Consider the following 26,097-nt stretch of genomic DNA (forward strand, 5'->3'; position numbering starts at 1 on the left):
TTTCCCATAATATATGGCTCACTCTCCTCACCCCAGCTTGTGCATGAACCCAGAATTTTATATTGTCTCTGTTCTGTGCTCAACTGAGCAACTAAGAAAGGCAGGGGAACAGTGTGATCCTGTTTAAAATGATATAAGTTACAACAGAGTAACTGCTATTATAGCAAATTGAAAATCAACAAAGAAAGGCCAATGCACAAGTGGGACCCACTGAAGCACAGAGCAAGCAAGGTAACATTTATCAAATAGGGCATGAATGTATAGAAGGAAAACGTGGTGTCAGTGTTCAAAATGGCACACACATGGTTATCTAAGGCAAAGTGGTAGCAAAGAAGAGTTATTTGTTCCATGTTATATAAATAAGCAGATTCATGGGGAACCCATGAAAAAGCATCTCATGTCACACAGATCTCTCCACGTCCCTACAGAGAATATAAACAGTGTAATCTTCATTTTAAAGAATGACTGTACCCATGCTCATACCCTGAACTAAACCAAGGAACAGCTCCATGCTAACCTTCAACCAATACCATCATTCCTAGTCAGACTAGTAAACAGGCTGTCTTTTAAGGTAATGAGTTACATGGTTGTGTTCAAATTTTTTTAGGATTCACTTTGTATTCTCCTACTTTTAAGACCCAAAGAAAGTTATATTTGAATTTTTATTGGTGATTCTAAGAATATGTGTTTTTAACAGTTAAAGTGTGATAGGTGAACTGAATATACTAAAAGAGTTCTATAGCATCTGTTTAGAAAAGATTATATACTATACAAAGTATTCAAGTCATACAAAACTATTTTCAGTGTCTTTTCAACTGAGAAGAATCCTATTCAGCACACTTCTCTTCCTGAGGTGGTTCATACTGAGCAAACTCTGTTTTTGGTTTTTTATTTTCTTCTACAATAGCTTCATATTTCTCTTTAATTTCTGCCAATTCTAGGCAAAGGAGCTTTATTTCTGGATTTTCTGGGGTAGCAGCTCCTAAGTGATGCTTTCAAAAACCTTGGCCAGTGTGTCAAGCACACCTGGTTTCTCCAAGTACCTCTGGAACTGCTCATGCTTTGAGTCAGCAGTATTGTAATGGACCATAGTGACTGGCAGTGGTATAGCTGGTGCCGGAGACCATGACTCAAGACTTTGGCTTTTAATATGAGTAAGATGGGAGCAACTGGAGGATGTTGAGTGAAAAACTGACATACTAAGACTATGTTTTAACAGCATCACTTTAGGAGACTGGTGACAGGCAAGAGAGGATAATGGCTTGGGCTAGGGTGGTAGTAATGGAGATGGTGAGAATGGTAGATTCCAAATAAACTTTGAAGGCAGTGCAGAAGAATCCTGTTCACTAAAATAACCAGAGAAAAAGCCCAAACCAGAGACTTGTTACCCTGCTTGCCAGTATATATCACTGAAAATTTTGTTATTCAACAAGATTTCAGAAGGCCCTGCAAGCAGCATGATAATCCTAATAGCCTACAACTTGTGTGGGACACATAACTCTAGGCCAAGCCCAAAAGGTTCCCAGACTATACCTGATTCCAGAAAAACTTCAGAAAACTATTGTCATTGGTTTTCCTAGCTAATCTACTCCACCCCCAAACCACAACCCTAAGTGGGTCATGCTGAGGGTCATTTTGCCCCTTATTTGGCTCCAGCCATTCTACCTCCACTGGCTCTTCCATGAGCTGGCCTAACCATGTCACATCAGATTCTGGGAAACACTGTCCACACCTGCCCTGTCCATATCTCCTGTCCTCTGTTCACAACCATTCATAGGCTGGCAGCAGATTGCATCCATCAACCACTGAACAGATAAGGAAGGGTCGCAAGGTGCAGTCAGAACACAGTGTGGGCAACATCACAAAGGTACCATGATTTGGTAAGGACTTTTAAACTTGCCTGGGAAAGCAGAAAACCATCAACCATAGAAAAATCACTGGGAGGAAAGAGAAAATAGAAAAATTGGCTCCATAGACAAAAAGCCTTCAGCCTGAAGTATCTTCTGGGCACCAAAGCACCTGGGTATTTTGGGGTGTACACTGTTGATTCTCAGGATAAGACTTGTTGCTTCATATTCATGAACCACCAGCAAACACACCCAGCTGGAAACTGGAGAATGACACATGATTCCGAGGGCTCACTTTAGAGCCAGGAAAAAACTGATGGTATTTTGTTTATGTTCAAAGAAATCAATCTGAAGAGATCATCCCCACAGCCAAAGTCAGCAAGAACGAGGAGCAAATTGCTGCCAACCAGGAAGGGGATGGCCTGCATTGTAATCCTGGATAAAAGACTTTCAAGCTGTGTGATCTTGGGTCAGATTCTTAACCCTCCCAGCACCTCAATTTTGTAATCTGTAAAATAGGGACCATAACCACTTCATAGAGTTGCATTAAGAATCAAATGATCTCGTGTGTATAAAAGGTGTCTGCATGGCCTCTGGGATACTAGCCACTTATGGCATGTTGGTTTTCTTCTCATGCCCACTTTTTGTTGGCAAGAGGCAAGCTAGTGGTATGGGGCAACTGTGGGGCTCCAATGGTCCCTGATGCCCTTAAGAAGAGCTCTCTGAAGAATTCTCCAGCTCTCTCATGACAATGCTGTTTTCTGTTCTTTACAAAATGGGTGCCCTGACATTTGATCTCAGCAGGATATCGTTCCATGCACAGTTTGGCACTGAAAGGCGCTAATGCCTATTAATTAACTGTACATTCAGCTGACCTACCTAAACAGCTGCTTTCATTTTTCAAAATCCCAAATCTTTTCTTATTCCATTCCAGGTTATTTGAATCCCTTATGTATGTAAGCTGTTGATGCAGACCTTTGCTTCCTCCTCCTCTTTCATCCTTTCAGCCCCTCCTCTCATCTCCATATTGTTCCCTTTGCCTGTCCCTTGCCTTGCCTCTCCATCTTTTTCCTTTTCTTCCTCAGCTTTTTCACAGGCCCTCATCTGAAGACAGTGCTTATGGGGAGAAAGCAGTTAAAAGTATCTGAAGTGGACCCATGGTCAGACTTGGGGGAAACCATTCCACTTCTTCTTTGCCCTGTTGTACCAGCCCACTTCCAAGGCTTCTTCCCCAGTCATTGACACAGGACGGGATTACAAAGCAAAATGATAGATGGTTACTGTATCCTAGTTACAGGATACATGGTTACTAGAACTCCTAGTCTAGTGGGAGAGATAGACAGCCCCATGGTGTATATGAAGAGCTGACGAGGGGGTACAGATGTGGAAAAACATCTGATGCTTCTGAGGCATCAGGTAAAGCTTTACAAAAGAGAAGAGACTTGAGCCGGGCCTTGAACACTGAGTGTTTTTTTTCCAAATGAAGAGAGGATCAAAGGGCATCCCAGGGGAGGAGGTCGCATGTAGGAGAGAAGGGCAGTGTGTGTGAGGGGGCTCTGTGTAGCCAGATGGTAAAGTCTAGGAGATGAGCAACAATGAGCCTTGAAAGGAGAATCTGGTGCCAGCTCACCAATGGAGTGCCAGGTTGATGGGAAGCTGTACTCAGAGGGTTAGAATGCACAGCTGAAGAGGTTGGACCTGGTGAACGTTGAGAAGGGACATGATGAAAGTTGCGTTTGGAGAAGAAAATTTTGGAAGGCAGAGAGACCAGAAGAATGGAAGTGAGTTAGGAAGCTGCAGCAATGATCTTGGCACAAGCTGAGGCCCTGAACTAAGGTGCTAACAGTGGGCTGGAAATGCAGGGGTAGAGAAGAGACACTACAGGGCCCACTTCTCTAGCTTTTATCATGGATTCATTCTCCAACTTCCCCCAATACCTTCTTCCTTAAGGATCTTAATGGGTCCTGGGCCTCAACTCTAACTCCCACTTCAATATCGATTTATCATAAATCCGTATCTTAAAATCTGACCTGTCATCTGCCCCTAGGACCAGATTGTGGCTGCTTTCTTGACATTTCCAAGTAACCATCTCATCAGTACATTCAAAACTGCCATCGTGGTGCCTGTGCCTCAGCCTTGACCCAGCTAGGGAGAATCGTGCACCTCAGCCACATGATGGGCATCTGAAGCTTAACTCACCAACCAGAGGACCATCATTTTACATATTTCTAGGGCAAATATGATTTCCCAGTTCTAAACCACCAATTTATATGTGGACTTAAAAGACTCAACACATTCACACCTTGGGATTGGCCTTCCTTCTCTCACTCACTGTCAAGTTCCTCAGTGGATCCTACCAGCCCCAAGAAGTATTTGGAGATGTGTAAAGGCATTTCTGGTTGTCACAATGATTCCAGGGTACTAGTGAGACTTAGGGTCAGTAGCCATGATGTTAAATATCCTGCAATGCACAAGAGTGTCTCACACTGCACAGAATTGTCTAACTCCAAGTGTCAATAGTACTCTCATTGAGAAACACCTTGACCGCAAATTCAGTGAGCTAAGACTCTATTTTTTCTCTACTGTGTTCCCAGCATGTAGCAGAGTGCACAGTACATGAGAGTGTGCAATAAGTATTTGTTACACTAATAAATAAACTCAACTCTTCATATAACCAACACCTACTGAGCACTGCCCTTGGTGCTGGGGATAGAAAGGTACACAAGGCTTGGGCACTGCCTTGGCACCTCAGTCAGCCTTAGCTAGAATGGGTAAAGATGATTCTGAGATGGAGGTTAGAAGTCAAGAATGCAGCAACTTCCATAACTACCACAGGGCCTCTTCTTAGAAGGGGAATGTACTGCCAGTTAAATGCCCTTAGTTGAACATTTATTCATTCATTCAACCAATACTTGAGTAGCCCATGAAACTTTTCGAAGCATTTCCTCAGACATCATATTGCTGGAGTTGGGCTGGGAGGAGAGTAGGGTTGGGGCAGGGTCTGGAAGCAGAGTTAAGGCCTGAGAGTTTCCTGCCTAGCTAGGGTCAGGGCTGGAGCAAACAGGCCCAATCAGACAGTCTCCTGAGATTGGGGGGGAGGGAACCTGGTGTGAATGGAAATATGTGCCACATGGCCTGAATTGCAGGGGCTGGCCTCAGGCTCTCACAGCCCCAAACACTTACAGATGGATTTATTTTTAACTTCCAAACCAGAGGCAGCACTCAGCTGCTTTTCCTCACTCCCCTCCCCACTCTTGGAGCAAGACTTGGCCGCCCCTTTCCACTCCGGAAACCAGCAGGAGACAGGAATGTGCTGTAGTACTCAGCCACAGTCCAGCGGCAGCCTGGGTTCCTGGTCACTGCTTTTCCCCTAGATGGCAACAGCAGCTCAAGGTGTGAGTGTATGCCTGCCTATCTGGCTCATCTGGACTTTCTCTAAATGGGTAGTGTGAGCTGGGCACACCCACTTTATCAAGTTTCCTTTCCAAACATGCCTCCATTTCATAGATCTATGGATACACCCATGTCTTCTCATTCTCTGCCTCTGGAAGATTCTGAGCTTCCTCCCCTTCACCTTCTCCCACAGGATACTGCTTCTCACTGTATAGGCTGCCAGAGGCTTTGGATTTGGCAATTTTCCAAATCAGGAAACAAGCTCAGAGAGGCTGGGTAACTTTGCCAAGGTCATACAGCATGTTAAATAGCAGAGCTAGAAGTCTAAAGTCCCAAGCTCTGTCCCTGATGCCAGTGCCTCCAAAATCTCAAGTTTCCTCAAGTGTGAAGTGAGGCTAATGTTTAGCAGGTCTGGTTAGAAGCGTCAGCTCTGGAACTGCTCTGCATGGAGTATGTACTGGTTATAATACACTTAAATGGCTTGGCATAATGTCTGGCCCCATAGTAAGCCCATAATAAATAATAACCAATATGATAGTGTATTGCTCAGTTGCGTCATTACAGAGCTCACAGCTCCCATCTCTTGAAATATGGGCCAGGCCACATACAAACATCACCTTATGACTCCTTACACAGAGGGAAGTAAACTTGGGCTTGGAGAGATTAAGTGACTTGCTTAATGCCACACTTGTAGGAATAGGGAAGGGGCTTGAACCCAGTTCTAGGTGATTCCAAAGCTATGGATTCCTTGCTTTCTATAGAGTATGAAGGACTAAAACCCCCATAAGTGCCCTTAGCTGAGTTTCTGCCCTGCTTCCCTCCCCTGTTCCGACCCTGCTCTATCATGCCTCTTTTAGGACTGGCCCAGGCCCTTCCTCCTTCCCAGAGGTTCAGGCCACCCAGCAGAACCTGAGAATTTTGATGGACCTAAGCAGGGCCCATGAGCACATAAGGCCTGGAGGAACCTAATGGCCCTGGGGCTAAAGCCTTCCCACCTCCCTCCTCTCCTAGCCATGGCTGGAGGAAACAGAGTGGCAAAGAAGGCAGACAAAAGTTCCACAGTCAAGCTACTAAGTGCACCATGTCTGTTTCTTCTATAACCTCTTTGCCCTCAAATTTAATCAGAACCAAAGTCTGGCAAACTTACCTCTCTGCATCCAAGGGTCCAGACAATTTTCCTACAGATGTTCAGAAACACATGACACCAGATTTCTGCCCCAGTGGGAGTCTTTGGTATTCTCACATTCTTTTCTGCTTGCTGCTGCACTATTAAACACATAATTTCTCTAAGCTTTCCCATTCCACCCCACACATCAGTGCCACCAGTGGCAGCATGAGGGAGTAGCACAATCTCTGTGCACATATGGGCCAGGGAATCAGTAGAGGCTTCTCTCAACTGAACATGACTCATCAAATGGGCTCTAAATTCCATCAACAATTAGGCTCAATCCAACTATATTGTCCTCATCTTTTCAGTGGGCTGCCCAGGATGCTCAGAATCCCTGATAGTGCAAAAATAACTGTGGCGTTATTTAATAAATGCCCAGCACAGAAAGGGCATTTAATAAATGCTCAATTTCTATCCAAACAAAGTAAACTCTCAGAGTTTGTGGACAAACATTACCAGAGAGTGCCAAGGACAGCTCTTCACTGTTTCCAGCACTGACACTTAGCAAAGCTTCTTCATTGAAGAAAGGCATTAGCCCTTACTTACCCAAGAAACTACCAGATCTACAGCCCTAATCCTGCTGTGTAGGCTTTCTGAGCCTCAGTTTCCTTCTCCGTTGTTCTGAGGCATCTAACACTGCGTCAGATACATGGTGCTTTCTTAACAAATGTTTCATTTATAAAGCTTTACCTTGTAGTAAAAGTAAAATTTTTACACATTAAAGAGTTGTAAATTCTTTAATGTGTAAAAATTTCTTAGCAGGAAATTGTTTAATTTCAATATTTATTGAGCATCTACTATGTACAACATGGGAGAAACAACAACAACAAAAATCAGAATAAAGTTTTTTTCCTTCAAGAGACTGTAATATAGATGGACATTTAGGTAAGCATAGAATATATCAGAATTTCAGAATGCCTTTAGGAGCCAGGCAAGTACTATAAATGAGTGAAGGAGGATGAAGTAATACAATAGGGACTTGGTGGGGACTGTGGAGAGCTGGAGGCCACATGCTTCATCTAAAGGGGAAGCTGCCACCCTGATCCAGCTAGTCAGAATTACTAGACTTTTCTGTTTTTCAAAGGAGCCAAAAATCCAGATGGAATGGGAAGATTATGAATTGTTACATGTTAGCAAATAATTTTAAAAAGAAAAAAACCACATGCAGACCAAACAAAACAGATCTGCGGCCATTATTTGGCCCACCAGCCACCAGTTTGTAACTTCTTCATAATGGTGGATGATAAAGTGTCAAAATTAGTGTAACTGGAAATAAGTTTTGGAGGCGCTCAGAGGAGGGTATGAGTCCCTTGGGCTGGTAGGATCCGAAAAATTTTCCTCAAGGTGGTTAGGAGTCTGACTGGGCCCCAATGTGTGAGTGAGAATCTAGTAGGCAGAAGAGAAAGGCAAGGAGCTTTTGGCAAGGATGGAAGGGGGAAACAAGAAAGTTGTAATTGGAACTGAAGGCAAGGAAGAGGTGGGTCTGGCTGTTATGAAGGCTACCTTGGGGGAGAGGCAACTTCTGGCCATTGGTTGGTCTCAGTGGAGGAGGTTTCTCATCATAGTGACCAGAATCAGAGATCTTAGTGTGCAGGAAATAAGAGAAGATGGGGAACTATTACTTAGAGAGTCTTATTATGAAAAGCCAGACAGGAAAGAATATTAAGCCCAGACAGACAGATGCCTCATCTTCAGGCAATGGAAAAGGACTTTTCTAAAATATAGCAGTGTAAAAATCTGTGAGAAGAGCAAATAAATAATGCATGATCCTGGCTGGTGACTAGAAATAGGTCCAGAAGGTGGGAATGCATAAACCACAGTACAGTGAGACCTACCATATAGGAAAAGGGCGTACTGGCCTCATGCAAGCACTGGGGAAAGGAAAAAACTGAACAGGAGCTTTGAGAAAGTCAGCAATCCACAAAAACCCTGGAAGCTATTTTAAAAACACAGTCTCAGGGAATAGAAAACATTCTCCCTCAGCATTCTGACATGCCAGGAGAATGACCAAAAGAAATAAGACATCATACCCCAAGAGAGCATAGGATGTGTGGAATGCAGGTGTCAGAGACAATAATAGGGGCTCTGCAGTGGATTATGCAACGACTAAAATAAGAGGCAAGGTGGTTAAGGGTCATAAAAAAAGCACAAGTGTGGTAGGTAGAATTATGGTCCCTCCAAGGATGTCCATGTCCTAAATCCTTGGAACCTGTGAATATGTTAGATTAAATGGCAAAGTTCGGAAATAGGGTTTGCAGATGGAACTAAGGTTGTGAATCATCTGACCTGGAAATGGGGAGAGTCTCCTGCACTTTGTGGGTGGGCTCAATGTCATCACAGGGGTCCTTATAAAGTGAAAGAGGGAGGCAGGAGAGGCAGTTAGAGAAGGAAATGTGATTACAGGAGCAGGGTCAGACAAACGGGATCTGAGAAAGAGTTGACTGGCCATTGCTGGTTCTGAAGATGGAGGAAGGGGACAAAACCTCAGGAATGCAGGTGGTGTCTAAAAGCTGGAAAAGGCAAGGAATCAGATTCTCCCCTAGAACCTCCAGAAGGAACACAGCAGTGCCAACACCTTGATTTTAGTCCAGTGAGATCCATTTCAGACTCTGACCTCCAGAACTGTAAGAGAATAAAATTGTGTTGCTTTAAGCCACGAAATTTGTGGAATTTGTTAAAGCAGCCATAGGAAAAACTAGTATAGCTAGCTTTGGACTCAGACAGATGTAGAGTTTAATCCTGGCTCCAATTAGTTCACTTTAGTCCAGTCACTATATCCTCATCTCTTCCTCATAAATGGTGTCCATAGTATGTATACATCACAGTTGAGATGAAGAATAACTGAGATGATGAACATAAAGAGACAGCACAGCCTGGCACAAGAAAGTGCTTGGCAAAGTTTTTTTTTTCTGTCAATGCATTTGATGAAGTAGTAATTAATACTTAGGACCAGTGGTGTTCTGGTAAATGTTTAGCAACCATCCCTCAAAAGAAAATGAATGCAGGTATATACATATGTATACATTTATTTATTATATAAGAATGCAAAGCACACAATTTATGAATAATAATGAAATATATAATACTTGTTATTGCACATTCCATATAGCTAATTGATTTTCATATAATGCTTTCATTGATTTTGCTGAATATCCATAATCAAACTACAGTTGTAATAGAATGGTGGGTGATATTTTCATTTATATTAATGATAAGAAGAAAGCAAAACAACAAAGAAGTGTTGGAACTACACAATTTCATTAATGATTCAAACAACTTCTTTGCTGAATCAAATAATAGTTTCCATGTACTGGAAGCGTATTTCCTCAAATTTTTTGTGCTATTCACAAAATAACAGGTATAGATATGACACACTTTTAAGCTAATGTACATTATTAACATTTTCTCCATCACTTTCTTAAGTCTAGAATAAAATGAACAAAACAAGAATCCAAGACCTGATTTGTATCATTCTCAGATTTCCATGACATGAGTATTCCCACTGTGGCCTATCTCAAGCTACCTATGACAGGGACATCATCAGGCACAGATTGGGACAAGATGTACATTAGCACACCGCTCAGTTGCAATAGATGTGAATCAGCTCACAAGCATAGTTCATAGTAAAATATTTTGGGGGAGTTGAATTTTAAGTATTATTATTATTATTATTTTTAAATATATCTTTATTGATTTCAAGGAGAGGAAGGCAGAGTGAGAGAATCATTGATCGGCTGTCTCCTGCACGCCCCCGACTGGGGATTGAGCCCACAACCTAGGCATGTGCCCTGACCAGGATCTCCTGGATCCTACATCGATGCTCAGCTGCTGAGCCACACCCAGCTGGGCTGCTTTTGTTTTTAATATAATTTATGTAATTGTAGGTTTGTATAATTTAATATTTTGTTTAAGTGATTTTTTTTTATTTTGAGATAATTTTAGACTTACAGAAGCGTTGCAAAAGTAGTACAGAGAGTTCCTATACCTTTCACCCACCTTCCTTTTATGTTGACATCTTACATAATTATAAAATGTTTATCAAAACTCAGAAATTAACCTTGGTACAACATTAGTAACTAAAGTACACAATTTATTTTGATTTCACCAGTTTTCCCAGTAAAGTCTTTTTTCTGCTCTAGGATTCAATCCAAGATCCGGTATAGCATTTAGATGGTAATTCATTTGGTAGAATGTCCCTCAATTTCAGCTTGTCTTCTGTTTTTTCATATACTGGAATTTAATTTTTAACGATGGTTGTGTTTAACAATTGGCTCACAAATTTCTAAATATTTAACTACTGGCTCTCATGAGCCACAACAAGCCAGCTTCAGCATACTTCTAAGCAAAATTGACAAACAATTCATTTTTTAAAAGAATTCCACAAATATTTGTTGAGGGCCCTCTATGGGCTAGTGCTGGGGATGTGTAGATGACCAAAACACAGTCCTTGTCATTAGGAAAATTACAGGTTGGGGGATGTGACAGAACCCTAGCAGAAAAATACCCTTAGAGTGATTCCGGATGTCATAGGAGGAATAGAATGTGCTGGAGCACTCAGAGGTGGGAGGGACCAACTCAGCCTGGGGAAGTCAAGGAAAGCTTCACAGAGAAGTAAAAGATGAGCAAAAGCTCCCCAGGCGGGACAAAAGGTGATAAGATGATGTGTGAGTTGAGTGTTGATGCATGAATGGGAATAAGCCAGTAAGCTGAGGAAGCAGAAGGAAAAAAATCACCCATTTGTTCTTTCATTTGATAAACATTTATTAGGTGTCAATTCTGTACCGGGCTCTGGAGATGTCCAAACATATAGTGAAAAAGGGCACTAAAGCGTAACAAGGGTTGTGATGGCATGAGATGATGTCTAGACTGTCTTTAAGATGAGGCAGTGTTCCCACGTGTGCATGAGCTGGTGTCATGAGAGCACTAGCTAGACACCTCCTCCCTGGGAGTGCAGGACCTCTGGGGAAGCTCTCAAGCAACTACCATTATTTCACCTAGCACCATTAACAGCTTTGCCAGAGGATAACTGATGCCAGAACTTTCCTATGAAGGTACCACATGTTTACACCCCTTTCTCTTCAGCCCCTCACATCCAGACCCCCATGTAGAGACCCCTGGGAGGTACACCCAGACCCTTGCCTTGGGCAGACAGCATATAAATGCTTGCAAGATGAGGTAATGTTGACAACATATCAAGGACCAACTCAAGGCAGGGGCCCTTGATCTGAGACCAAGACCCCTCAGAAGAGCTTCTTTGTCACTTCCTCAGTTCCCTCTACATACACAACCCAGCCACTCTCTATTGCATTACACTGTTTTATTTTCTACATACGTTTATTACTATCTGAAATTATTTGTCTTTACAGTTGACCCTTGAACAACACAAGTTGGAACTGCATGGGTCGTTATATGGGGATTTTTTTTCAATAAATACTGTAAATGTATTTTCTCTTCCTTATTATTTCCTAATAACATTTTCTTTTCTCTAGCCTATTTTCTGTATAATACATGTAACATAAAAAATTGACTTTATGTTATCAGTAAGGCTTCTGGTCAACAGTATATTATTAGAGTAGTTAAGTTTAAAGGAGTCAAAAGTTATATGAGAATTTTCGAATGTGGGAAAGTCAGTGCCCCTAACCTCCACGTTGTTCAAGGTCAAGTATACTTCCTTTGCCTGTCTCCTTCCACTAGAATCTCAGCTCCTCAAACATAGAATCCTTGGAGATTCAAGATGGCGGTGGATTGAGTGGAAGCTACACTCACTTCCTCCCAGGACCAAACAGAAATTACAACTGAATCATAGAACAATCATCCTGAATAACCAACTGAAGACTAGCTGAAGAGAAGTTCTATAACGAAGGATTTACAAAAAGGAAAAGACATTGAGATTGGTAGGACATGCAGAGATGCAAAAAGGGCTGGCCCCACTCCCACAGGCAATGGCTGAGGTTCCGGAAGGATATCTCAGCTGCAAAGGTCCCCCCTGAGGAGCATGGGGTCTAAACCTCATGCCAGGCCCCCCAGCACAGAGCACCAGAGCCAAGAAGAGGCACCCACATAATATCTGGCTGTGAAAATGAGCAGGGAATCTGTCTGCCAAGGAGAGGGGAAGTCTGGTAGAGACAGAGGTGCACTCTTTAATTTTTTTTTTAATTTAATGATGTGAGAGAGAGAGAGAGAGAGAGAGAGAGAGAGAGAGAGAGAGAGAGAGAGAGAGGAAAGTGGGGGAGAGGAGAGAGAAAAAACATTATTCGTTTTTCCATTTATTTATGCATTTATTGGTTGATTCTTGTTTGTGCCCTGACCAGGGATCAAACCCACAACCTTGGTGTATTGGGACCATACTCTAACCAATTGAGCTACCAGGCCAGGGCAACAGGCACCCTCTTAAAGGGCCAATGTACAAAATTTCATTCACAACCACTCACCCTGGGCTCCAGTGCAGGAAGGGCAGAATGACTAGACTTGTGCAAGGAGAGACTGAGGTTTGTGGCTCTGGAGAGAAAGATGAAGGGACAACTACTGAGACACCTGTGCTGAGTCACACTACCTCCCACAGACACCATCTTTCTTGGTTGGAACACTTCCCTCCCTGTGGTATCAGCCCTACCCTCTGGACTCCCTGTCAAACCAACCTCCAGAGCTTCTGCCATGTTGAGGAGTCAGCTGCCTAAGCCAGGGTATAGAGGTCTGGGCAGACTCAAGGGTGCCAGTAACTGAGTTGTGTGGCTTTGGTGTGGAGGCCATTCCCCCAACTTTCACATGAACCTGACTGGCACCTCCTCCTCATTGGAGATCCACTAGCCCCTCTCTCTGGGCTCCCAGTGGCCCCACCCTCTCGACTCTTGGTAGCTCCACCCTGCTGAGGTCTGGGCAGAATCTGGGATAGACTGAGTTATGTGGTTCTGGGGCTGGGGGTTACAACTCCTAAATTCCCCCAAGCGTGACCAGCACATCCTCTTCTCCTGACTCCCAGTGGCCCGACCCTGCTGAGGTCAGGTTCCAGGCAGTGTCTGTGACAAACTGAGCTGTGTGGCTCTAGGATGGGGAAAATTTTTCCCTCACACAGCCAACCAGTACAGAGCCTTCCCCTTCATATGGCCAAATCTTGGTCTATTTGGGTCTGATAAACTTTGTGGGCCTCAGCCTGACTACTCCCTGAGACTTTCCCACACACAAAAAAAGTGTGCAAGTACCTAGTGGGTGGCATCTAGATTTGGTATAACCTGGGACATTTGTTGATTGCTTCAGACCCAGCACTGGCAGCAAATGTAAATCTGGATAGAGCTAGTAAATACCTCTCGCCTCTATCTGGTGACTCACTGAAAACTTATCAGATGCAACTGGAATACTTCGAGAGGGTCTTTCAATGACCGAGCTTAACAAGCAGCTGGCATGTGGAAGCAGGCGGAGGCAGACCTTGGGGTTCCTTAGAACTTTTGTTGACCTGCCCCCGAGCACAGTGCTGGTAAAATCCAGCCTTGGTGCACATCTTGATTCTTCCTGCACATACCCAGGCCAAGCAGAGGCATACCACAAAACGTGGATCACTTTGTAGCTCCAAACAGGTTGCCCAGGGAGAGTCACAGGTAGCGTCTGACGTTGGCCTGCACCAGATTCCCTCCCAAGAGGCCCAGAACCAACACATCTAGTGGCTAGCTTCAGACAATATCAGAAGAGGATCTAATTAGCTTCACAAGCAGCATATTCAAAGGGAGATCTCAGCAGGCACCACACACTGCTGAGGTGAATTCCACTTCGTGTGGTAATGACCTGCACAGCAGCTTATACACTGTGGCCAGGGTTGATCCTCACAATCAGGCAGCCTGAGGTTTGATCTCACACATGAATGGGCAAATAGCAATCTAGGCTCAATTAAAACAGGAGGTTCCACATAACCCACCTAGGGGACATTCCTGAAGTGCCCAGAGCAGATGAGTAAAGACTCTGCACCACAGGGTCCCACAAAACACCAACTACATAAGGCCACCCTACCAAGTATGGGCATCAAAGCAGATCTGCCTGACACATAGAAACAGACACAAAGAGGCAGCCAAAATGGGGAGACAAAGAAACATGCTTCAAATGAAGGAACAGGAGAAATCTCCAGAAAAAAAGAGCAAAATGAAATGGATGCAAGCAATTTACCAGATCTAGAGTTCAAAAGAATGTTTATAAGGATGCTCAAGGAACTTAGTGAGAACTACAACAGCATTTTAAAAATACATAGCCCTGGCCAGTGTGGCTCAGTGGTGAGGGCATTGGCTCATGCATTGAAAGGTTGTGGGTTTGATTCCTGGTCAAGGGTACATACCTGCCTTGCAGGTTCAATCCCCAGGCTGTCAGGCCACGTGCAGGAGGCAACCAATCAATGTGTCTCTCTTACACTGATGTTTCTCTCTCTCTTTCTCTCTCTCTCCCTCTCCTTCTCTCTCTTCTACTCTCTCTCTCTAAAAAAAAAAAACAATGGAAAACATATCATTGGGTGAGGATTAACAAAACAACAACAACAAAAGTACATAGAAACCATAAAAAAGTACCAGTCATAAAGAAAGAATATATAAAATGAAGACTACACTAGAAGGAATCAACAATAGGTTAGATGAAGCAGAGAATTGAATCAATGATTTGGAAGACAAGGTAGCAGAAAACACACAAAAAGAAAAAAAAAATTTAGCCCTGCCGGGCATGGCTCAGCGGTTGAGAGTCGACCTAGGATCCAGGCGATCAGGGTTCGATTCCCAGTCAGGGCACATGCCCGGGTTGCGGGCTGCAGCCAATCAATGACTCTCATCATTGATGTTTCTAAATCTCTCTTTCTTCATCTCCTTTCCTCTCTCTGAAATCAATAAAGATATGTTTTTTAAAAAAATTTAAAAATGATGATAGTCTAAGCAAACTTTGGGACAACATGGAAAGTAACAACATCCGCATCTTATGGGTACCAAGAGAAGAGAATGATTAAGGTATTGAGGACCTGTTTGAAGAAATAATGACTAAAAACTTCTCAAACCTGGTGAAGGAAAAAGACACACAAGTTCAGGAAGCACAGAATCCAAAACAAGATGAACCAGCAGACGCTCACACCAAGACACATCTTCATTAAAATGGCAACGGTTAAAGACAGAGTCTTAAAAGCAGTTAGTTACCTACAAGGAAGCTGCCATAAGGCTGTGAGCTGATTTCTCAACAGAAACATTTCAGGCCAGAAGGGATTGGCATGAAATATTCAAAGTGATGAAAAGGAAGGACCTACAACCAACACTATTTTACTCAGTAAGGCTATCATTTAAAATTGAAGGAGAAATAAAGAGCCTCCCAGAAAATAAAAAGCTAAAGGAATTAGTTACCACCAAACCAGGATTTTTCTTAAAAAATGGTAAAGGGTCTTCTTTAAGAAGAAGCAGAAAAAGAAGAAAATGAAAACAGAGAAACAGTTAAAAGAATAAAATGGCAATAAACACCTACCTATCAATAATCACTTTAAATGTAACTGGCTTAAAGGTTCAAATCAAAAGACATAGGGGAGCTGAACTGATGAGGAAACAAGACCAAACTAGTGTTACAAGAAATGTTAAAGGGCTTGCCTGAAAAAGAAGGAGTAGCAGGAGGAGGGGGAGGAGGAAGAGGGGAAGAGGAAAACAAAACAGAGGAACATAGTTAAAAAGTAAAATGGCAATAAATATGTACCTATCAATAATCACTTTAAATGTAAATGGCTTAAATGTTCCAATCAAAAGACATAAGGTAGCTGAATGGATAAGAAAACAAGGCCCATGTATATGTTGTCTACAAGAGACCCACCTCAGAATGAAAGATACACACAGACTAAAAATAAAAGGATGGAAAAGATATTTCATGCAAATGGAAATGAAAAATAAGCTGGAGTAGCAATACTTATATCTGACAAAATTGACATTAAGCAAAGGCTATAGTAAGAGAAAAAGAAAGGCACAACAGAATGATAAAGGGCAGTCCAATGAGAGGATATAGCCTTTGTAAACATTTATGCACCTAAGATAGGAGCACCTTAATATGTAAAGCAAATCTTGATGGTCATAAAGGGAGAGGTCAACAGTAAGGCAGTTACAGTAGGGAACTTTAACACCCCTTTGACATCAATAGATAAATCTAGACACAAAATCAACAAAGAGATGGGGGCCTTAAATGATACAGGAGATCAGATGGATTTAATTGATATCTTCAGAGCATTTCTCCCCAAAGCAGCAGAATATACATTCTTTTCAAGTGCATATGGAACATTTTCTAGGACAGACCATGTTAGGACAAAAAAAAAATAGTCTCAATAAATTTTAAAAGACAGAAATCATATCAAGCACCTTCTCTGACCATAATGGTATGAAACTAGAAATCAATCACAAGGAAAAAGTGGAAAACCCACAAAGATGTGGAGGCTAACTAGCTTGTTACTAAACAATGAATGGGTAAATGCGATCAAGGAAGAAATCAAAAGATATCTCGAAACAAATGAAAATGAGAACACAACCAACCAAAATATGTGGGACACAGGGAAAGCAGTCCTAAGAGGGAAATTCATAGCATTGAAGGCTTGTCTCAAGAAACAAGAAAAAGCTCAAATAAACAGTCTAACTTTACATTTAAAGTAACTTAAAAAGAACAACAAACAAAGCCTAAAGTGAATAGAAGGAAGGAAATAATAAAGATCAGAACAGAAATGAATGAAATAGAGTCTAAAAAACCCCCACACAATATGAAAGATCAATGAAACCAAGAGCTGGTTCTTTGAAAAGATAGATTGACAAACCTTTAACCTGACTCATCAAGAAAAAAGAGGACTCAAATAAATAAATAAATAAGGAAATGAAAGAGAAGTAACAATCAACTCCACAAAATACAAAGGATTGTAAGAAAATACAATGAACAACTACATGCCAACAAATTGGACAATCTAGATGAAATAAATTCCTAGAAACATACAATCTTCCAAAATGAAATCAGGAAGAATCAGAATATCTGAATCAACAGATTACAACTAGGAAAACTGAAGCAGTAACAAAAAACAAAACAAAACAAAAAAAAAACAACTCCCCCAAAAACCAAAAGTCCTGGATCGGATGGCTTAACAGGTGAATTTTACCAAACATTCAAACAAGAAGTAACACTGATTCTTCTCAAACTACTCCAAAAAATTCAAGAGGAGAGAAGACTCCCAAATTTATTTGATAAGGCCAGCATTATTCTAATTCCAAAACAAGATAAAGACACTACAGAGAAAGAAAATTATAGACGAATATCCCTGATGAACATACATGCTAAAATCCTGAACTAAATATTAGCAAACTGGCCCCAGAAATACATTAAAAAGATCAACCCAGCCTGTGTGGCACAGTGGTTGAACATCGACCTATGGTCCAGGAAATTGAGGTTGGATTCTGGGGCAGGGTACATGCCCAGGTTGCTGGCTCTATCCCCAGCAAGGGGCATGCAGGAGGCAGTCGATCAATGACTTTCTCATCATTGATGTTTCTACCTCTCTCCCTCTCCCTTCTTCTCTCTGAAATCAATAAAAAATATATGTATATATTTTAAAAGATTACACACCATGATCAAGTGGGATGAATTCCAAGGATGCAAGGTTGATACAATATCTACAAAACAATAAACATGATACACCACATAAACAAAATGAAGGTTAAAAATCACATGATCATATCAATAGATGCAGAAAAAGCATTTGATAAAATCCAGCACCAATCTATGGTAAAAAGACTCAGCAAAGTGGGAATAGAGGAACATATCCTAACATAATAAAGGCCATATATGACAAACCCACAGCTAACATCATACTCAACATACAAAAACTACAAGCATTTCCCTTAAGATAGGGAACAAAACAAGAATGTCTGCTTTCACTATTCTTACTGAACATAGTACTGGAAGTCCTAGCCACAGCAATAAGACAATAAGAAGAAATAAAAGGCATCCATATTGGAAAAGAAGAAGTAAAACTGCCATTATTTGCGGATGACATGATACTGTATATAGAGAACCCTAAAGATTCCACCAACAAACTACTAGAACTGATACATGAATTCAGTAAAGTAGCAGGAAACAAAATAAATATCCAGAAATCAGTTGCATTTCTATACATCAATAATAAACTATTAGAAAGGGAAACTAAGAAAACAATTCTCTTTACAATTGCATTAAAATAACCAAGGTACCTAGGAATAAATTTAACCTAGGAAGTAAAAGACCTGTACTCAGAAAATTATAAGATAATGAAGAATGAAATTAAGGAAGATACAAATAAGTGGAAGCATATACTTCATTCATGGATAGGAAGAACTAACATCGTTAAAATGTCCATAGTATCCAAAGCAATCTACAGATTCAATGCAATTCCTATAGAGATACCAATTGCGTATTTCACAGAATTAGAATATTTCAAATATGGAACCACAAAAGACCCCAAATAGCCACAGCAATCTTGACAAAGAAGAATGAAATTGGAGGAATCACCTTACCCGATATCAAATTATACTACTATACTATTACTATACTAAGGATATAGTAATCAAAACAGCCTGGTACTGACATAAAAACAGAGATATAGATCAATGGAACAGATAAGAGCCCAGAAATAAGCCCATGCTATTATGATCAATTAATATTTGACAAAGGAGGCAAGAACATACACAGGGGTGAAGACAGTTTATTCAATATATGGTGCTGGGAAAATTGGACAGAAGCAAGCAAAAAATTAAAACTAGACCACTTTCTTACACCACATAGAAGAATAAACTTAAAATGGATTAAAGACTTAAATGTTTAAAAATCCTAGAAGAAAACATAGGCAGTAAAATGTGAAACATTTCTCATTGCAATATTTTTGTCTGATACATCACTTTGGGCAAGGGAAATAAAAGAAAAAATAAACAAATGGGACTACATCAAATTAAAAAGATTTTGCACAGCAAAGAAAACCATCAAGAAAATGAAAAGACAACCCACTGAATGGGACAACATATTCGCCAATGATACATCTGGTAAGGAGTTAATATCCAAAATTCTCACTGGAAACTCTACAGGCCAGAAGGGAATGGCATGAAGTATTCAAGGTAATGCAAAAGAAGGATCTGAAACCAAAACTATTCTATCCAGCAAGATTATCAATCAAGCTGGATAGTGAAATAAAGAACTTTTGAGACAAAAAAAAAGCTTAAAACACTTTATCACTACAAAACCAGCACTACAGGAAATGTTAAAGGGACTGCTATAATTAGAAGTAGAAATAAAGAGAATGAGAAACAGCTTTAAAGAAACAAAATGTCAGTGGATAAGTATCTTTCAATAATAAATGTATTAAATGTAAATCCATTTACATTAAGTGTAAATGGATTAAGTGCCCCAATAAAAAGACATAAGGTTGCTGAATGGATAAGAAAACATGACCCAACTATATGCTGTCTACAAGAGACCCACCTCAGAACAAAAGACTCATAAAGGAAGAGAGTGAAGGGATTAAACAAATTTTTTTCCATGCAAATAGAAATGAAAAAAAAAAGCTGGAGTAGCAATACTCATATCAGACAAAATAGACTTCAAAATGAAGACCATAACGACAGACAAGAAAGGTCATTACATAATACTAAAGGGATCTATCCAAGAGGATATAACCCTGATAAACATATATGCACCCAATATAGAAGCACCTAAATTTATAAAAACTTCTAGAAGACTTTAAGCGACAGATCAACAGCAATAGTGTCATACTCAGGGACTTTAACACCCCACTGGCTTCACTGGATAGGTCTTCCAGACAAAAAATCAACAAGGAAACGGTGACCCTAAATGACACACTAGATCAGATGGATTTAAACGACATTTACAGAACATTCTACCACAAAGCTGCAGAATATACATTCTTCTCAAGTGCACATGGGACATTCTCAAAGACAGACCACATGTTAGGACACAAAAGAAGTCTCTACAAGTTCAAGAAGACTGAAATCATATCAAGTATCTTCTCGGAACAGGATGGCATGAAACTAGAAATCAACTACAATAAAAACACTAAAAGACATTTAAACACATGGAGACTGAAAAGCATGTTTTTAAACAATGAATGGGTTACCAAAGAGATTAAGAAAGAAGTAAAAAACTTCCTGGAAACAAAAAAAAATGAACACAAAACAACTCCAAATCTGTGGGACACAATGAAAGCAGTCCTGAGAGGGAAGTTAATATCACTACAAGCCTATCTCAAAAAACAAGAAAAACTTCTAATAGATTCTTTAACCCTACAACTTAAAAACTTAAAAAGGAAATAACAAGAAGATCCCAGAGTAAGTTAAAGAAAAGAAATAATAAAGATTAGAGCAGAAATAAATGACATAGAGACCAAAAAACAACAATTCAAAAGATCAATGAAACCAAGAGCTGGGCCTTTGAAAAGATAAACAAGATTGATGAACCTTTAGCCAGACTCATCAAGAAACAGAGAGGACCCACATAAACAAAGTCAGAGATGAAAGAGGTGAAATCTCAACTGACTCAACAGAAATACAAAGCATTGTAAGAAAACACTATGAACAACTATATGTCACAAAGCTGGACAACCTGGATGAAATGGCTGAATTCCTAGAAAAATATAACCTTTCCAAACTCAATCAGGAAGAGTCAGAAAGTCTAAATAGGCCGATAACTGCTGATGAAGTTGAGCAGTAATCAAAGGGCTCCAAGCACAAAAAAGCCCTGGCCCATATGGCTTCACAGGGGAGTTTTATCAAACATTCAAAGAATTAACACCTACCCTCCTCAAACTATTTTGAAAACTCCAAGAGGAAAGAACACTTACAAACTCTGTTTACAAGGCCAGCATTAGCCTAATTCCAAAAACCAGGTAAAGACACTACAAAGAAAGAGAATTACAGGCCCATATCCCTGATGAACATAGATGTTAAAATCCTCAACAAAATATTAGCAAATTGGATGCAGCAATATATTAAAAGACCATAAACCATGACCAAGTGGGATTTATTTCAGGTATGCAAGGCTGGTGCATCATTTGCAAATCAATAAATGTTGATACATCACATAAACAAATTGAAATATAAAAATCACATGATCATATCAATAGATGCAGAAAAAGCATTCGATAAAATCCAACACCCATTTTTTTATATAAACTCTCAGCAAAGTGGGAAAAGAGGGATCATACCTCAAAATAATAAAAGCCATATAAGACAAACCTACAGCCAACATCATACTCAATGGGCAAACACTAAAACCATTTCCCCTAAGAACAAGAACAAGAGCAAGAGCAAGAGCAAGAGCAAGAGCAAGAGCAAGAGCAAGAGCAAGAGCAAGAGCAAGAGCAAGAGCAAGAGCAAGAGCAAGAGCAAGAACAAGAACAAGAACAAGAACAAGAACGAGGTGTCCACTTTCACCACTCTTATTCGACATAGTACCGTAAGTCCTAGTCACAGCAATTAGACAAGAAGAAAACATAAAAAGCATCCAAATTGGAAAGGAGGAAGGAAAATTGTCATTATTTGCAGATGACATGATATTGTACATAGAGAATCCTAAAGACTCCACCAAAAAACTACTAGATTTAATGAATTCAGCAAGGTAGCAGGATACAAAATTAACACCCAGAAATCGATGGCATTTTTATACACCAATAATGAACTCTCAGAAACAAAAACTAAAAAAACAACCCCATTTACCATTGCAACTAAAAAATAAGATACTTAAAAATAAACGAAACCAAAATGTAAAAGATCTTTACTCAGAAAACTACCAGACACTGAAAAAAGAAATAGAGAAAGATATAAACAAATGGAAAAATATACCATGTTCATGGATTGGAAGAATTAACATCATTAAAATGCCCTTATTACCCAAAGCAATCTATAAATTCAATGCAATTCCTATGAAAATACCAACAGCATATTTCACAGATGTAGAAAAAAACACTTCAAAAATTTATATGGAACCAAAAAACACCCCGAATAGCCACAGCAATCCTGAGAAAGAAGAACAAAGGTGGAGGGATCACAATACCAGATATCAAGTTATACTACAAAGCCACTGTAATCAAAACAGCCAGGTACTGGCACAAGAACAGACATATTGATCAGTGGAACAGATCAGAGAACCCAGAAACTGACCCATGCCATTATGGTCAATTAATATTTGACAAAGGAGGCAAGAACATACAATGGAGTAAAGACAGTCTTTTCAATAAATGGTGTTGGAAAAATTGGACAAATACATGCAAAAAAATAAAACTGGACCACCAACTTACACCGTACACAAAAGTAAATTCAAATGGATAAAAGACTTAAGTGTAAGGCATGAAATCATAAAAATCCTAGAGGAAAACATAGGCAGTAAAATCTCAGACATCCCTTATAGCAATATGTTTGCTGATACATCTCCTAGGGCAAGGGAACCTAAGGAGAAAATAAACACATGGGACTGCATCAAAATAAAAAGCTTCTGCACAGCAAAGGAAACCATCAACAAAACGAAAAGGAAACCCACTGTATGGGAGAAGATATTTGCCACTGACACATCGGATAAAGGGTTAATATCCAAAATATATAAAGAACTTATACAACTTAACAAAAGGATAACAAACAATCCAATTAAAAAATGGGCAATGGATCTAAATAGACACTTCTCCAAAGAGGACATGCAAATGGCTAAGAGACATATGAAAAAATGCTCAGAGTTGCTAATCATCAGAGAGATGCAAATTAAAACCACAATGAGGTATCACTTCACACCTGTCAGAATGGCTACCATCAACAAGTCAATGAACTACAAGTGCTGCCGAGGGTGTGGAGAAAAGGGCACCCTAGTACACTGCTCATGGGAATGCAGACTGATGCAGCCACTATGGAAAGCAGTGTGGAGTTTCCTCAAAACATTAAAAATTGACCTGCCATTTGACCCAGGTTTAAAATTTTTTTTTTTTTTTAAATATTACAGAATGCAGGAAGATGGCAGCACTGTGAGAAGCAGCAGAGCGCCCCTGCTTCCAGCCATGGACTAGATTTACTCCTAAAATCCTGCATAAGCTTGGAAAAAAACAGAAACATACCTGAGTGGACGAAGTGCAAGTAAGGAGCACTGAAGAGACATCATAGAGGCCGGTAAGGGGGCGGGGGGGCAGGCATAGGAAGGGGGAGTCATCCCTGAAGCCTGTGCTGGGCGCCAAGCCTGGAGGCTTGGAGGCTGCAAAGCTCCCTCCCCTAGGGAGTGCGGACTGGCCTCCAAAAGCGGGGATCTCACACCTGGAGCAGATGAGAGGGGAAGGAATGCCTCGTGCAGAGGGCAGAGGGACCCAGGGAAGCGGTGAGTCCGCGAGAAGGGGACAGCGTCTTCCTAGGAAGCAAAGCCTCTAATGGAGGACAGCACCTTCCTAGCAAAACAAAGCTTCTAGTGGCGGCTGTGACCGGTGTTTAATGCTCCGGGTGCCAATCATAGGAAGGGCTATTCCAAAGTGTGTGGCATCCGAGTGGTAAAGGACCAGAGGACTGCGCTGAGCGGCGCACACTGGGACCCTCTGCCTCCCTGCAAGGCATTGCGTTGAGCCCCAGAAAGCACTGAATCTGCGTGGTTTGGGGAGGAGAGGAGTCCTCCCGCCCCAAATTCCCGGTGCCCAGAGGCTGGGATCGGTGACCAGCCCTGAGGGGCGCCATGGTGGCATGTGAAGTTACCCCAGCTTTGCTGAGACCAGCAGTGGTGGGGAGCTGCATGGAGCTGACTTTGGGTCCTCTCCTGCTGGGTGCCTTGGTGGGCAGGCTGGGGGACTCTGCAGGGCGGACTCTCTGTCTTTGTGTTGCTTTGTGCATTTTTGGGTTCTGATCCCTGAACTGGCTCCCACCTTCCCTGCGTGCACTGGGCAGCCAAACCAGCAGAGGCTTGGATTGGGGTCTGCACAGTAGACCATTTCAGGGGTGGGCCTGGTGCGACCCGCTAACCAGAGCTGAGCAGGGAGGGGCGGAGCCCGCCTACCTCTCCTGCAGCTAGGACCACTGCCCCCAACAGGAAAGGAGCTGGTCCGGCTCACTGAGGCCCCAGACACACCTGCAGGGCACAGTCCTGAGGGGGAAGGGAGCGAAGCTCACAGGACGACTGTACAAGAATAAGACTCTCAGGGACTGTTGCTAGGGAACTGGAGGAAATGCTGAAAACCCCTGGGGGGGGGGGGCTGGGCAGACAAAGGGCTCACCAGAATGTTTTTTTAATCAAACCCACTGAGCCCAAACTGCTGAAACGACCCTTACAGAAAAGGGAACAGGCTGAAATCAATCTGAAACTGCAGCAGGCCAGTTAATGGGGAACTAGAATCAGAGTACAGCGTAGGGACTGAGGAGCTGGCTGTGGAGCATATACTAACTTCTGCAGAGTGAGTGCCTGACAGCGAAACTTCTAAGTAAGGGAAGTAATACCCTGGGCTAAACTAGCTATCCTGCACCCTAAAGTCTCTACAGAAGACTCTGGAGTAATACCAGGCAACTACAAGGTTGCAAAATAGCTGACAAGAGGAGGTGGTCCATGGAGAGCCTCAGATGAACCATCTACCTAAGGAAACCAGAGCCAAACCTAGACGGCTCCTCACATTGACTGATAGACAAGTACCTCCTGGGAGAACTGAAATCAGCATACAAAACAGTGAGCCTCAGACAACATAAGCTGCCCAGAAGAAACTCACCTGATTGTCTTTTTTTCTTCTGTTTTTTTGTTTTGTTTTTGTTTTTGTTTATTATTTTGTGTGTTTGTGTTTTTTTTCTCTTTTTTCCTTAGGAAGAAGAGAAAAGGGGGAAATTTTCTTTGTTTTTTCTTCTTTTTTAAATTTTATAATAATTTTTTTTAAAAACATTTTTAACTAATTTTTTTTATAAAAAAATTTTGTCTTCCTTAGCTTGTTTTTAGTTTTGTTTTGTTTATTTGCTTTCTTTTGTTTTATCCTTGCTTCTACTATCAAGACTTTCTTGATATCCCTGCTGAACAACTGGGACTTTATCATTATAATCAGGTTTACTGCTTTCCTCTACAGTTTTCACCAAATCTCTTACCTGACTCCCTCCCTACCTGGGCTATCTCTCTCTCTCTCTCCTCTCGATCTATTGGCATAACATCTTTTTCTTTTTTCTTCTTTTCTTTTGTTCTTTTGTTATCCCCCTTCTGTCTTCCTGTATTTTTGTTCAATTGTTAGGTTCTCTTATTTTCTTTACTCTATTTTTATTTTCTCATTTTCAACTATTATCCTATTCCTACTCTCTCTCTTAATTTTTTGCTGGCCCTTCTTTCAGAATCTTTTCTCTGCTTCTGTTATGTCCCAGTAGTCTTCTCTATTTTTTACATTTTAGTTTATTATTTTCTAAATTTTCACCACTATTAACAACAATATACATCTCTCTCTCTAAGTCTTAGTTTTCTTTCTCTCTCTTTTTTAAGCTTTTTATTTGTGTGTGTGTTCTCCCTTCACTCTCCGAGTTCTATTTTCACGTGGGTTGTTTTCATTGTGACTGTCAAGATATTTTGTGAGATACCTCTTGTTTTCTGGAAGTTTAGTTGTGTATTATCCTGCTTTGCCAGCACCTGTACAACAGCTTACACGACAAGGTTGGGGCTGATACATAGTTAGCCAACCTGAGAGGGGGGGTCCTCCCAAGAACTGAT

The 26,097-nt window shown here is 41.1% G+C and overlaps 1 protein-coding gene and 1 pseudogene across 1 annotated transcript in view; both read right to left on the reverse strand.

Moving 5' to 3' along the window:
- Nucleotides 1-26,097, reverse strand: part of NHSL2 (NHS like 2) — a 297,904-nt gene that overhangs the window by 167,164 nt on the left and 104,643 nt on the right. The window lies entirely within an intron of this gene.
- LOC148090502 (c-Myc-binding protein pseudogene) lies at nucleotides 828-1,090 on the reverse strand (annotated as a pseudogene).

The sequence above is a fragment of the Miniopterus natalensis genome, chromosome X (assembly GCF_054644295.1).
Source record: "Miniopterus natalensis isolate mMinNat1 chromosome X, mMinNat1.hap1, whole genome shotgun sequence".
Taxonomy (NCBI): Eukaryota; Metazoa; Chordata; class Mammalia; order Chiroptera; family Miniopteridae; genus Miniopterus; species Miniopterus natalensis.